Genomic DNA, 13,430 nt, shown 5'->3' with positions numbered 1-13,430 from the left:
AAAACAACCAAAGAGAAACAAAAAAATAAAACCACCACGAACAAAAGCCAGATTGAGCCTGGCTTATGTGAACCGAAGAGAGGGTGAGGTGGAAGCAAACATCCCCTTCAAAGAGAAAAACCACAGCAGCTCTTCAGAGACCCCGCTGCCTGCACACATGGCTTCGGCTGCGGTCAAACCAGCGAAAGGCAAACAGTCTCCAACATGATTAGGACACACACCACTGCCCTGGAAGGGACATTTTCCTTCAAAAGGTACGGTACTCTTGAAGGGAATTCACCCATTGCACTTGTTTGGTTTGGCTTCATTGTGGACAAAGATTGTTGAAAAGTAAACTGAAACTTCGATAATTTAAATCCGGTCTGCATAAAGAATTCGCCTCCCAATGTTCCTTCAGATGCTAGAAGCTCTCCACATTCTAATCTTTGACCCAACAGCCAGGGATCTTGTTGCACTATGTCTGACCCCTGGACCCCGAAGGGTCTGCAGTGTCAAGCTGGAGACACTGTTCTGCTCTGTCCACCGTGTGGCTCCATGTCCCACTGCGGGTTTCAGCGTCCCGGTTTGAGTAAATGACTATTTCTGAATACCGACACGTCTGGGTAAAGTTCAGCACACTCATACAGAAGACTGCTGACTCCACGGCTGCTTGGAAGACACTCATTGACAGTGTCCACAAGGAGGGTAAGCACCAGTGAGCAGTTGGTGAAAGGGTTGCTGCAGATTTACAAATAGTTGACTGGAGGGACAACGTGTCGCAAGAAACGAGCCGAGCAAAGCTGAATCAAGCAACTGGACAATGGTTGGACTGAAGCTGGAGTTAAGACATCTAAAGCAAGTCGACATACTACAAGTCCAAGGAACACAGTGTCTGAGCTCTCCTGAACCAAAGGCAGGATGAGAAATGTTAGAAGTGGACGAGCAGGGAGACTGCTAATCCAAGCTGCTTCAAGAACCAGTCAGTACGGATTGGCTGCTGCTTCTTCATTGTCTTCAAGTTTAAAGTCAAAATGTCATCTCCCCAGTAGAGTTTAGAACAATCCCTGCTTCTGTCTGCTCACAGTCAGCTTCACTTCCTTCTCCAGTGTGATTTTCAACTTGTCCACAGCGCCACTACCCTACTCGGTCGCTGTCAAAGCAAGCAGAGCTTCCAAACAGCCGAGCACTTCCACAGGCTAATGCTTTCGACACCGCGATGCAGGAAGTCGTGCAAATCAAGAGGAGCGGCTCAGTTCTGGGAGCAGAAAGGAAGACGGGTTTAAGAAGTTTAACGTATTAAGATTCTTGCCATTTGGTTTTCACGAGCCACAGTTATCAAAAATACACGGACACTTTGAAAGACGTGTGACAAAAAGAAAAGGGGGAGTTGAATAGTTTTTTTACAATTAACTTGTAAGGACCTCAGCATGGTTTTAGTTCTGAATGTGTCCTAATGTGCGGCCGTTGGGAGACTCCCAGCATGCCTGAGCAGTGAAACATGTTTTTCTTAGCGGCTGCCTCGCCGGCCGAGCAGATTGGCTCCGAGGGTTGCCTGGCATTGTTGCCGATTCTCTGAATAAAGACCTGAATCCTCTCCCTGTGTCGGGACGGCTGCTTCCAAATGCATTATTAATGAGAATAGACTGGCTGATGCTCGGGATTAATTACAGTAGCTTTGAAAGCGCCCCCTCCTCCCCCATCCCTCCGAGCAAGTAATATCTTTTCCTCTCATTCAGGATCAGAATGAAACAGTGAGAATGGTTTGTTCGAGTCTTGACAGTGAAAACACCAACAGACACTACTGTGTGGTTCAATAATGCAAATAAGACACCCCACACTCTATAAATTGCCGTAAGCCCCCCCCCCCCTCCGAATCTGAGTGAGCAACAGTTGCACTGTGGTGCCGTCACCTGCTTGATCACACAGAAGAAAACTGAAAGGCGGCCACTTTGTGCTTTGTGGACAACTTCTAATGTCTTCTGACAACAGTGCAGCTGCCTAATGTGTCACAAGCGACACGCTTGAAAGTCCTTTGTCTTTTTTTTTTTTCAAACAGTGCTGCATAAGTCATAAATAACTCTGTGTATATTACTTTTTTTAATATTACTTATTTAACCTTACTCTGCCATATTGATATTTCAACTTGCATTTATTCTGTGTTCTGATCTTATCCCTCAGTGATTAATAAAGTATTTCTATTCTATTCTGAAAAAGCAGAAGCATTAAAGGCAATAAGCTGTGCAAAGCGGCTGCATGATGCAATAAATAAGGCTGGTGTGACTTTCAGTTTCCCCTGGACTTTGGACTGATTTAAGCTTGTTTGAGGAACACTTGAACGCTTGGCACAGTTTGTATAATTTTTTATGTTCGCTATAAAACATGACTGAAACATGAAGAAGAAAAACAACCACACATGGGGGTAAATAAAAGCAGTTTCACATAATTATGATCACATATTGATTTCTTCAAATCGAGGATGCTATTTTGCAAGGGTCCACGCAAGGACGAGAGTCAGAAATGCAAAAGTCACAACACCATAAATACCATGAGATAGATATAAAAGCCGTGAACGAAATACAAGTGCCACATCACAAGCATAAAAGCCAAAACCTAATAAATATATAAGCCAAAACACAAAAAGTCACAAAAAAACCATACATGCCATGACACAAACACAAAAACCACGACACAAATACAAATAAAAAGCCAAATCGCAAATGTAAATGCCAAAACACAAGAAGGCCACAACACAAATATAAATACCAAAATAAAATAAAGCCACAACACGGATGCGAAAGTTACAAGAAAAGATATAAATGCCAACACACATATGACATGAATATAAATGCCAAAGCACAAATACCAAAGTGAAAACAAACATAAAAGCCAACGCAACAAACATGAAGGCAAAAGCGACAGTAGCACACAACTAACAATTGTATTTGTGTTCTGGTTTCTGCACTGTGATGTCCTTGGGAAAATATATATAATAAAAAAAAAAATGATACAGTATAAGATGTACTTATATTAGAAAATCAGGGGTACCACTTCATGTGTTCATATAGAGTCTGGGATTTGAAGTTCAATCGGCTTTTGTTGTAAAAAGTGGAATTAATTGTACATGCTCTAAAAAAATCCATTTTAATATAGTTGCTGGACAAGAACCAGCTAACATTACATTAAATGGGGTGAAGAGAGATTTAGGACTAACAGCTAATAAAGGCTCTGCTCATTCCAGCTGCTGACAGGATGCTTTAGAGGAAAACACTCAGAGCGGAGTGGAACCAGAGACAGTTGACCATCCGTTTTGTCGCGTTTTCAATGTGATTTGTTTATGAAAGATCCATTATGATAAAGCCTTCAAGTGGTATCCATAATTCCCAATCCACAATCATTTGGCTGTCATCCTGATGACATGACTGAGGTGCAATTTCTCCCGCTAATCTTCCCAAAACGGAGGACTGGACAATGGCCGATGACCTGCTGGTCACCATGTGAATGTGGCAGAACCTCCATCCTGCACATTCATCACTCCAACACTCACACACACACGTACATATGCTTTTTAAAAAAAAAAAACACTCATTGTCACTCGCCACGGGCTGTTGTTGGTTTCAATTAGTGGAGCCAACATGTGACACCAGAACACAGGAGTCTCTATTGATTGGCTGAAGCTATAGAAATGAATGTGTCAAGGGCAACTGGGGTCAAACTGTGGATCCCCCCCAAATAAGAAAGGATGCAAAGAATGATGGGAGGAAGGGGCCGGGGTGCTGGGGGGGGCGTAGAGAGAGGCAGGCAGACATGGACCATAAAGACATGGCTCTTTAAAGGAGGAGGGGGATGGGTTGAAGAGAAAATGCTTCGTGTGACGCAGTTCAAGATTTTAATGTTCGGAACCAGGAACGTTGTGGTAGGTAACTGTTAAGTGTGTGTGTGTGTGTGTGTGTGTGTGTGTGTGTGCGTGCGTGCGTGCGTGCGTGCGTGCGTGCGTGCGTGCGTGCGTGCGTGCGTGCGTGCGTGCGTGTGTGTGCCTGGCAGGGGGCGATTCAGCAGCTGGACAAACAGACTTGATCCAACTACTGTTCAACCGCACACACACTAACTTCTGCCATGTTTCTCATATTGCCTGCACCTACTCTCATGAGATCTTACAATAATAAGCCTGCTGGGAGGTTTCACTGCTTGGGGGGGGGGGGGTGCAGAGTGAGTGGCTACCATCTGTCTACAGCCAGGGAGAGCAGAGCAGTCAAGTTCAGTAAAAGGAACAACATCTTGACTTTGAACTTTGCGGAAACTGAGAAAATGTGGGACGGAATTACAGAACTGAGGTTTTTTGTTTGTTTTATTTTTTCAAATAAATGGAGAGTAGAACAGAATTTGCTGATTTTGTGTTGACATTTTAACCGTATGTTATTTTTTCGATTGAGTTAAATACCGTCTCAGCTGTCATAGCCAGAGTAGAGCAAAACACGACATTTAAAAGCTCACAAAATTCAAACTTTGCGTCTTTTTTTAAATAAACTGGACTTAAAACGTTCCTCAAACGTACAAAGTATTTATCGAATCATTAGTTAGAAACATAAAGGTTAAACTTGCTGGCCTGTGTGAAGTCCATTTCTTTAAGAAGCTTAAGTAAAAGCAATGAAACACTTTTAAACTTTCAAGCTTCTTTTTCCCCCCCAATTCAATTCCAGATCTTAAAAACATTCAGCGCTTGATTAGCAGTGTGCTAATATAAAAGGAGCTTCGCTTTGACTTCCTGTCTCAGTGACTCCTTCTCTTGTAGAACTTGCAGAATAGACCACAAGCACGACCAACTAGTGGCTCAATGGGGAAGACAAAAATCCCACTTAGTTTATAATAATGTATGTAATGTAATGTCACGTATCAATTCTCTATGAAAGTGCTGGATTTCATTCATGTTTTCTGCCTCAAAGAGATCGTAAGATCCTACAAATATTCAAAACTTGTTTTTTAGCAGAGACTGGGGTTATAACTGGAGAGGGAATTTAAAGCTAAAGCACGGCAGATTTCGCACAACTCTAAAATCACTTTGCCCTTCAATATGTGGAGTGAGGTTGTGGAATGGATTGGAGGCAAAACCCAGTTCAAAAAACAATACAGAACAATGGTTTTCACTTAGCATAAGGAGGAGAGGCTGTGACACTGATGCAAAAAAGATTTATTTAATGATATTATTTATACAAATATATGTATATTTATTGTTTTTCTTGTTAATTTGTATATGTAGGTATTTGTGTAGGTATGTGTATATATGTATGTCCATATTGGTAGTTTTATAGTTGACATTCTCCCCTAATAGCATCCAATACCTCATCTGACCAATGTCAGGTACTCTCCATTTTGTTAATGTTTATAGCGTATTGTTCTCTGCACGCATGTATGTGTGGTTTCATTACAAAAACAAACAACATGCTTTTATTTGTCCGGCTGCTGCTGCAGAACCTTCTGTCAATTTGTTCCTCAGCTTCAAGCCCACGGCGAGCCTTCTCTGTTTGCTTCATCATGGTAACAGCGCCGCTGTTTTTCTCACACTCTGAACTCTTCCTGTTGTTCTCTTTCTGTTTCATATTTTCACTTTAAATTCTAACGTGGACATTTTTTCTATCTCCGTCAGTGAAACACAGCAGTAGTAAAGGTTTTTCTGTGGTACTGTAGCAGCATTCTGTTGTCGTAAAGTGACATCTAGTGGTCAGAGATGGTACGTACCATATATTTTAATATACAGGTCGCACATATAGCCAAACAACTACAAAGTTAGGAAAATAAGGTACAACATCTGAACCAATGTCGAAGGGAGCGAAGATACCGGGTTGGATCTGTTTCACAAAAGCGTACGGCTATTTCATATTGAGATATCACGATAACAATAAATATGTGATACACTGTGCAGCTGTAGTTCAAATCAGTTTAATTTCCTTACATAGAGGTTTATATTATTTAGTGTTATGAGCCAAAGCAGACCAACCCAGATACAGAACTGCAAGACAAAATCCATGAGAAGGACTTTTGGTAAAACTGAACGATGTGATATTTGTTCCAGGATTAGTAGCTGCTGTCCGCCCACTAATGGAGCATGAGACCTCCATCAAGCTGTCACATTCAAGTGTCTATAAAGATCTGGTTACTGTGTTTGGACCATTTCCTCCTGTTCGCTCACTGTGTGGTCAGCTGTGCTGTAACCACGGTGAAAACCTATCCTCCACTCCCACACACCGCGCCCGGCTCGCTAACCCCCCCCCCCCCCCCCCCACCACCACCCCCACCCCCGCCAGACTGATGGACCACTCCTTCTGTTAGATGTAGAGAATCTAAACAAAGCCCGCGGCATTCATTTTTTGATTCCCTTAAACAGGAAATAGGCTTTCTGCTGCGCTGTTGCACGTAAAAAACAATGATTCTCATGCATATTTCATTAGAGGGTGAAGAAGTTGATGTTTGCCTGCGTGAATGAATGAACCATTACTCAACCTCCTGCTGAGATTTCTGAGGTAATTAAGGGAAAGCCACTGTTGTCCCGCAGATACTGGTGAGATACAATTAGAAACACACAGGACTATCGGATTAGTTTTTTCATTGCGCTGCTGCATATAGATTCTTTGGAGGTTTTGAGTGGAATACCTTCATAATAAGAGATGAATAATAAGGTGAAAACATCTTGCGTGTGATCAGCGGCTCATACTAACAAACCAGAAGAAATCTTTAGACTTCGGTACTGCTTGTGGCCGTTGTATTCCATTTGTATGAAGGAAATTAGTTGATGGGAGATGGTGGATTATCCACCAGGTTTTTGATTCCTTACAATCAGTAGCTGTTATGCTGCGACAAATAATTCGGTGAAAGCTACTTTATGCGATGACATGTATGCATGGAAAAGTGTTGTTTCATGCGTAGACGTTACCGATGTAATAAATTATTCCTGGTTTGCATGTTCTTCCTGTACGTGCCTGGAACTTCTGTCTGGACTGTAGTTTCCTCTCACAGTCCAGACACACAGACACACAGACACAGACACCAGTTATCACCAGAAATATTAGCAGGTCAGCGTTTAATTCACACACAAGGTGTCACTTAACTGTCTTGTAACCATTAGCCACTCGTCGGCGCTACAGAGCCGTCAGATAGCAGTCACCCTCCTCTATGCTGTGCTTGAATAATAACTTGTAAAAAATAAAAAAATGTAAAAAGAAAGTAAATGAATGCTAAACCTGCTATGATATTCACAACCTCTCAAAACTAGCGGCGCTAGTTAGCCACAATCAGGCTAGTGTAAAAATGATTTAAACTTTTACCCGTCTTTTACGATAATTGATAATTACATCAACTGCAAAGATCTGCTTTCACTTAGCTCGGGTGAAGTTTTAAAGCCTTCAGGAAGTTATTGGCAAGTGTTGGACCTAAAAACACTGAGCAGGAAAGCTAAACGCTAATCTCCAGTGATGCATAGATTTAAAATCCTACCATGGCTTCAAACGTATGAAGCGCTTGACTATAAATTCAGCGATATTAAGACGAGTCCACCTGCGTATTTTTCAGAAATTGGTCAAAATGTGTTTCAACGGGCACAGCAATTGGTCACCTCGAACACTCTTGTTAGATTGTATGATTCGCTGGACACTGAGCCTTCTCCTCTGAGGCTTTTTAAAGTTTGGTTCATTGATTGTCATTAATGACGTTTTAAAAAACCATCTCTGGTGTCAGAGGCGTGAGATATGAGCAGCACAGAACCACAGCGCTGACCTAGACATGAACGTACAACAGATCCAGCAAGAAAACAATTTCATCGGGGGGGGGGGGGGGGTTTGGGGTTCCTTGTGTCAACAACCAGGCTTCATGTTAATAAGCAGGCATGTTTTTATGGTGGCTCACAGCCAAGTAGACCACAGAAATGAGGCAGACTTTTTGGCCGGTCAAAATAAGCCATCTCGAGGATTTCCTCTTCTTTTCTGCTGCAGCTGCTGCCTTTGGAGCGAGCCCACTCAAACTGCAGGTTTTTCTCTGCCCCGCAGGCCAACGGCCTTTACTAAATTATACCGTTCTGCTCTTTTCTTCATCTAATAAAACGCAGAGCGAGCAGCCACTCACAGACTGGCTGTAGTTTGGCAGAAAAAGCATATTTCTGTCAGTTCCCGTTTTTTTTGTTTTTTTTTGGGGGGGGGGGCAAAACGAGGTAATTTAAAGCCACTTTTCAGGTTCATTACCGACCTTCCGGGTGATTCTCACATCGGGCGAGATCAGCGATTTCCCGCACCGCGAAAGCACAACTCAACAAAGTACACACAGCGTAGCGCAAAAGAATGAACACTGCTGACTCAAACTAAGTTCTCCAGGAGAATAAAAGAAACATTAAAGCTGCAAGCAAGCGTTTGAGCGGGCCCTCGCGCACCCACGCTCGTTGGAACGTTGGTGCACGCCGGGCTTTGGTGCACGTCAGAGTGCGATGGAAACGTGGGCTAACAATATGACATGAAAGTGCCAAAAATGTAGAGTCTGTGATACACTGTCGGCAGAGATCCCCCACTCCTCCCGCCCTCAGCAAAACCTCAAGTCACAGTTGCTATGTAAATGACCCTGTGTCAGATTTCTCAGCGGGGCACCAGCTCTGTCAGACCCGACGCGTCCAAAGCTCAGAGGGACACGCCCTTTGACGAAGGTTTCACCGTGAGTCATCATCAACATAATTTAGACTCACGACACCACATTTAAGGTTAATACGGTCAAGTAGTTGATATTAACACATGAGTTCTGAGCTTTATGAGTTCGTAACATGAAAAACATCAAAATAGGGGGTCAAATCAGAATAATGAAAGCGTTTCCATGACAATGAAAATGTTTCAAGGTTTATTAACCACCGAGCTAATTAATGCTTAGTCGGCAAATTCGTTACGTGAAACTAAGTTTTGCCTAAAGATCATCGATGGTCAAAAAAATTCAAAAGGAAACTCAATTCAAGAGAAAAATTCAATCGTATAGGCCAAAGAAAATAAAAGAATAAATAAAATAAAAAGGACAGGGACTAACAATAGCTTAGCAAGCCAGTGCTAAACTGGGGGAGGACATTCTTTAACTGTTTGGGTTTTCTTTTTTTAAGACTTAATTTATGAGAAAATACAAAACAGGAACTGAAAAAAAAAAGAAAAAAGGTCGGCGCGCACTTTAAAATGCCCCCGGCAGCCAGCGTTATCTGCCCCACCGACGCCGAGTGGACTTCATACCGGGTGGCCAGACGACGCCAAGTATATTTGAGAATGTTACGGTTTAATCTTCAACCTTATTGCTTTGCCCCAGCTTCTCATTAATCAGCAGGGACCTAAGAGGATTCTTACCCTCAACGACAACATCACAACATTAAAATCTTAAGTACCAACTGAGCTGATTCGGCAAAATGTGAACCTCAGAAAAACAAGCGGAAACCACAACTGCAGCAAAGAGAAACAGAACAAGTACAAGGATTGTTATTCAAAGTAAATGAAACATAGTTTGCAGTTAATCAATGAGCTAATCAGGAGTGGTGGACAGATGGAGCCCAGTAGGAGGGGATTCCTCTCTCTGTAGTGGGCTCTGGGGGGGGGGGGGGGGGGGGGGGTTTAACCTGCCTGTTATCTGTTGGGATCTAAACTGACACCCTGAATATCCCTTTCACTGCTGATAAACCTGAGGATCACACGAGCGGCCGTACGACAGAGCAAAGCCCCCGCAGACAATGAGGAAGGCGGCGCTGACTTAGCAGAAGCCTCTGGACCTTCCGCCTCCGCGTGTACAAACAAGTAATCCTGAATCCATTAGCTGGACCGACGGCCGGGGGAAAAGCAGCCGAGTCGCTTTTCCTTTGATCAGTCAATTCCCAGAATGTTATCTTGACAATTGTGCAAATGGTATCGATCATTCATTGACTGCCAGTGACTCTCAGGCCTGGTTAGCAAAAGTAATTAACTTCAGCCAAAATCTTAAAAGGCCAAGAAAGAAGAAAATCAGACGTGGGCGTGGAGGAGTGTCAAGATTGTGTTTCGGGGTATTGATGACAGTTGCCAGTAAAAGCAAAAAAATTAAAAATAAAAAATCCAGCAAATGCCAGAAAGACCACAGAGGCATTTCTTCAAGAACGGGAATGCTCCACCTGTGAGTCAGTCGGATCGCGAGCATAGCTCTACCGGGTCCAAAGGCAACTGTTCAGGGGGGTGGGGGGGTCGCAAGCTACAGCTTCGTTGGGAGGAGATGGCTTATGTTTCTGGTTCTCCAGCAACTGAACACACACATGCAAGTGTCCGGCAGGAGCGTCGCCTCACATATGGACAGCAGTGAAACACACACCATGGGAACTCTGTTCTCTTTCTTTTTCTTTTTTTTTTAATGTGACACTGTGAGCGAAGGTTAATGCAACAGGCTCAGCCATCAGTCAGGACCCCTCAGTCTGCCCCATGCAAGGTAGCAGGAAGTCAGGGTGGACAATGACAACAATACAAGTTTATCAAAGGTCTTTCACTTCTAGATTTTAAAAGGTTTTCTAAACGCAATGAAAAAAAAAAAATAATAACTGAAAACTTAAAATAACAAACCACAACATACTTTTTTGAAGAATAAATGGTGCAAGGAGCCGTCGCTTCGACTTGGGTTCAATCTGAAGGTGTGATGGATGGACAAATACTGATCCTGGAGGAAATCTGCACAATTAACATGCTTTCAAAAGGTGGCGCTAAAGGCTTTGCCTACTTTGAAATGGTCCAAATTAAATATTTTATCAGAAAATCTTAATTAGACCTAAAAAAAACCTCCCCGGTGCTTCTAATTAAAAAGCTCCTGCTGTTCTACGCAAGTTGGTGAGAGTGAGTTTGCCAACCGGTGTTTTTGTCTTCACTGTGATGTTTGGCACATCGGGGATCAGAGAGGGGGCTCGTAGCCTCGTCTTTCTCTTGCTCCCCCAATCACATGTTTTTGTTCTCCTGACGATTCTCCTCGCTTGTTAACTGTTGCAAAAATCCCATTCGAACATGTAAAACGAGTGCCAAATATGAAAATTGGGAGTGCTGAAGACATTTTTTACTTTATTTATTTTGATATTTTTCTTTTTTAACCTGTTTGTTTCTTTTCTTTCTTCCGTTTTTACATGTTCATTCGTTTATTCATTCAATTATCTAGTCTTCTTTCATATCTACCCTTCTCTGTGTTTGATTTTACAGAACAAGAATGCAGTGCACGTAGACGTCATTCATCACGGCTCAGTTTTTCATGACGTTTAAATCGCGTACGTTGCTATCACGACTTCACATAACTTGTGCTATTTAGCAACCAGCTCGTATAAAGTGTTTCTAACTATCATTCCACGGTTCTAATATCTTTGCAGCGTTTGCATCCAAGTCAACCGTTACAGTTTCACCAAGTTTAGACATATTTTACCATCTCGTACTGAATTTTGGCAACAACGCTCATGTCTCTTTTGGGAAAACCAGTTCAGCTCGGTACATCAAATACACACAGCTGTAGCACAAAGCTAACAATCACTCATGCAAATATTTTAATCTTTACCAGTTTAATATGATTGGATCACACCAACCCTGGTTGTGACAAGACGGCGTTGTGTAAACGTCTGCCGCCTATCCAAGGAGGGGATAAAGTCAGAGTTGGGACTTGTCAGGACAACGTGCAGAAAGTCGATGATCTCAACTGGTATCAATATTAGTTAAGACAGTCTGAGTTCACACAGCTGACGCATTTTTTCAAGAAAGTGGTTTCTGCCCGCTTGTTTGAACTTGTCAACCATCAGAAAAAATATAAATAAATAATAACCTGCATTTGCCACAAACAAGATAAGAATTTTAATCCAGTTATCTTCCGTGTTGCAAGACATTACCCTCGATCATTAGAGAACAAAGAGAATTGGGGGCCCGAGGCAGCTATGTAGGAAAAGGACATCTGGGGGGGGTTGAGGTTGGGTCCGCGGGCTGGACCCAGGATCTCCAGGGAGCGGCTGGTGTAACGGGGGCGAAGGCTGAGGGGTTGGTGGCATAGCACATAGACAACTGGCCTGGGGCTGAAGCTGCTGCACAACAATTAAAACCACACCCTTTGGGTTTAGTAAGACATGCCTTCTTGTGACTCACAGTAAGAAGATTACTTTTTCACAAAAGGATTACATCAGCAAGGATTATTGCTGACCATATTGCTGTATTAGCCGCTTACTTTTGGCATCCAAACAGCAACTGAACTTGCTGATGCAATTAAAGGGATTTTGTTTAATACTGGATGTGGCTTGTAGCCGAGCATCTTCCAAAGCTTTGCAGTAAGGCTGTGTACTGGACAGAATCGCCTGATGAGATCATTTCAAAGTACGTGTGTTACAATCCAATGTATCGAGAAGTTGTAAGCGAAGCAATACAAACAAAAATACGTCCAAATACAGCATAATTTGCAGATGAAACAGTGAAACCTACTTTTCTCTATACCACAGTTTCCCCCCAAACATCAAATATCAACATTACAAATCCAACTGTATCAAAACAAGCTGCTGAAAAGTTCATTCTTTGCTCAACCACCAGGTGGCAGTGCCATGACCCAGCCTTGGTTATTTCCTTCAGAGAAGAAGTCGGGGAGGTCATAAACCAAAGCAAATTGGCTCACCTGGCTGCTCAGTGACTAAATCATTCAAAAATAGGTCTTCTTTTGGTAACGTTATCCCCAAATCTATTGTTCCAATATGAAGCCCATGTCAAAGTTCTTTATACAAATCAAACCTCGTGCTTTGCAATGTCGCAGTCCACCGAGCAACACTGTCAACAAAATAGTCTTCTTGAGAATAAACACTCCAAAAACTATTAATTAGCAATGGGGTACCTTTTTTCTTAGACCTCAAATTACTAATTTTAACAGGAGACATATATATATATATAGTGTCAGTAACTATGGCCGCATATTACATGAACATATAGAAAAATGATTTCCCTCTGGGATTAATGAAACATTTCTGTTCTATTCTATAGCATACTTTGTTTTGAGACCTGTTCTTCTCAGCAGTGTTCTTTCTCTCGGCCCCTATTGATCCAGCAGGACCTGTTTGTTTGGGGGGAGGGGGGTCATTAAGGGCTGTCAATCAATGGAAAATGTTTTAATTAGCGCTGTCAAACAATTAAGATTAATCAGAGCATTGCTGTGGATTAATTTCATTTATTGAAGATTAAATATCATTCATTTTTACACCATAGTAATCACATTACATTTTGCATGAGCAAACAGACTGAAGAGAGAAGGGAATATATCTGCGCTTAACATGTTTATTAAACACCGTTCATGTTCACTTAAAAAACCTTCCTTTTCAAAACAAACATTCATCCTCATTAATGTTGCTGTTGCGCATTTTTTCAGCAGCCACTTAAGACAAACCAACTTGTTGACATTTCCCGAGAGGAGAGCTGACCGCTTCTCATTTACAATGC

The sequence above is a fragment of the Lipophrys pholis genome (genome assembly GCF_963383615.2).
Source record: "Lipophrys pholis genome assembly, chromosome: 8".
NCBI classification, from domain to species: Eukaryota; Metazoa; Chordata; class Actinopteri; order Blenniiformes; family Blenniidae; genus Lipophrys; species Lipophrys pholis.
This window is presented reverse-complemented; position numbering follows the sequence as displayed.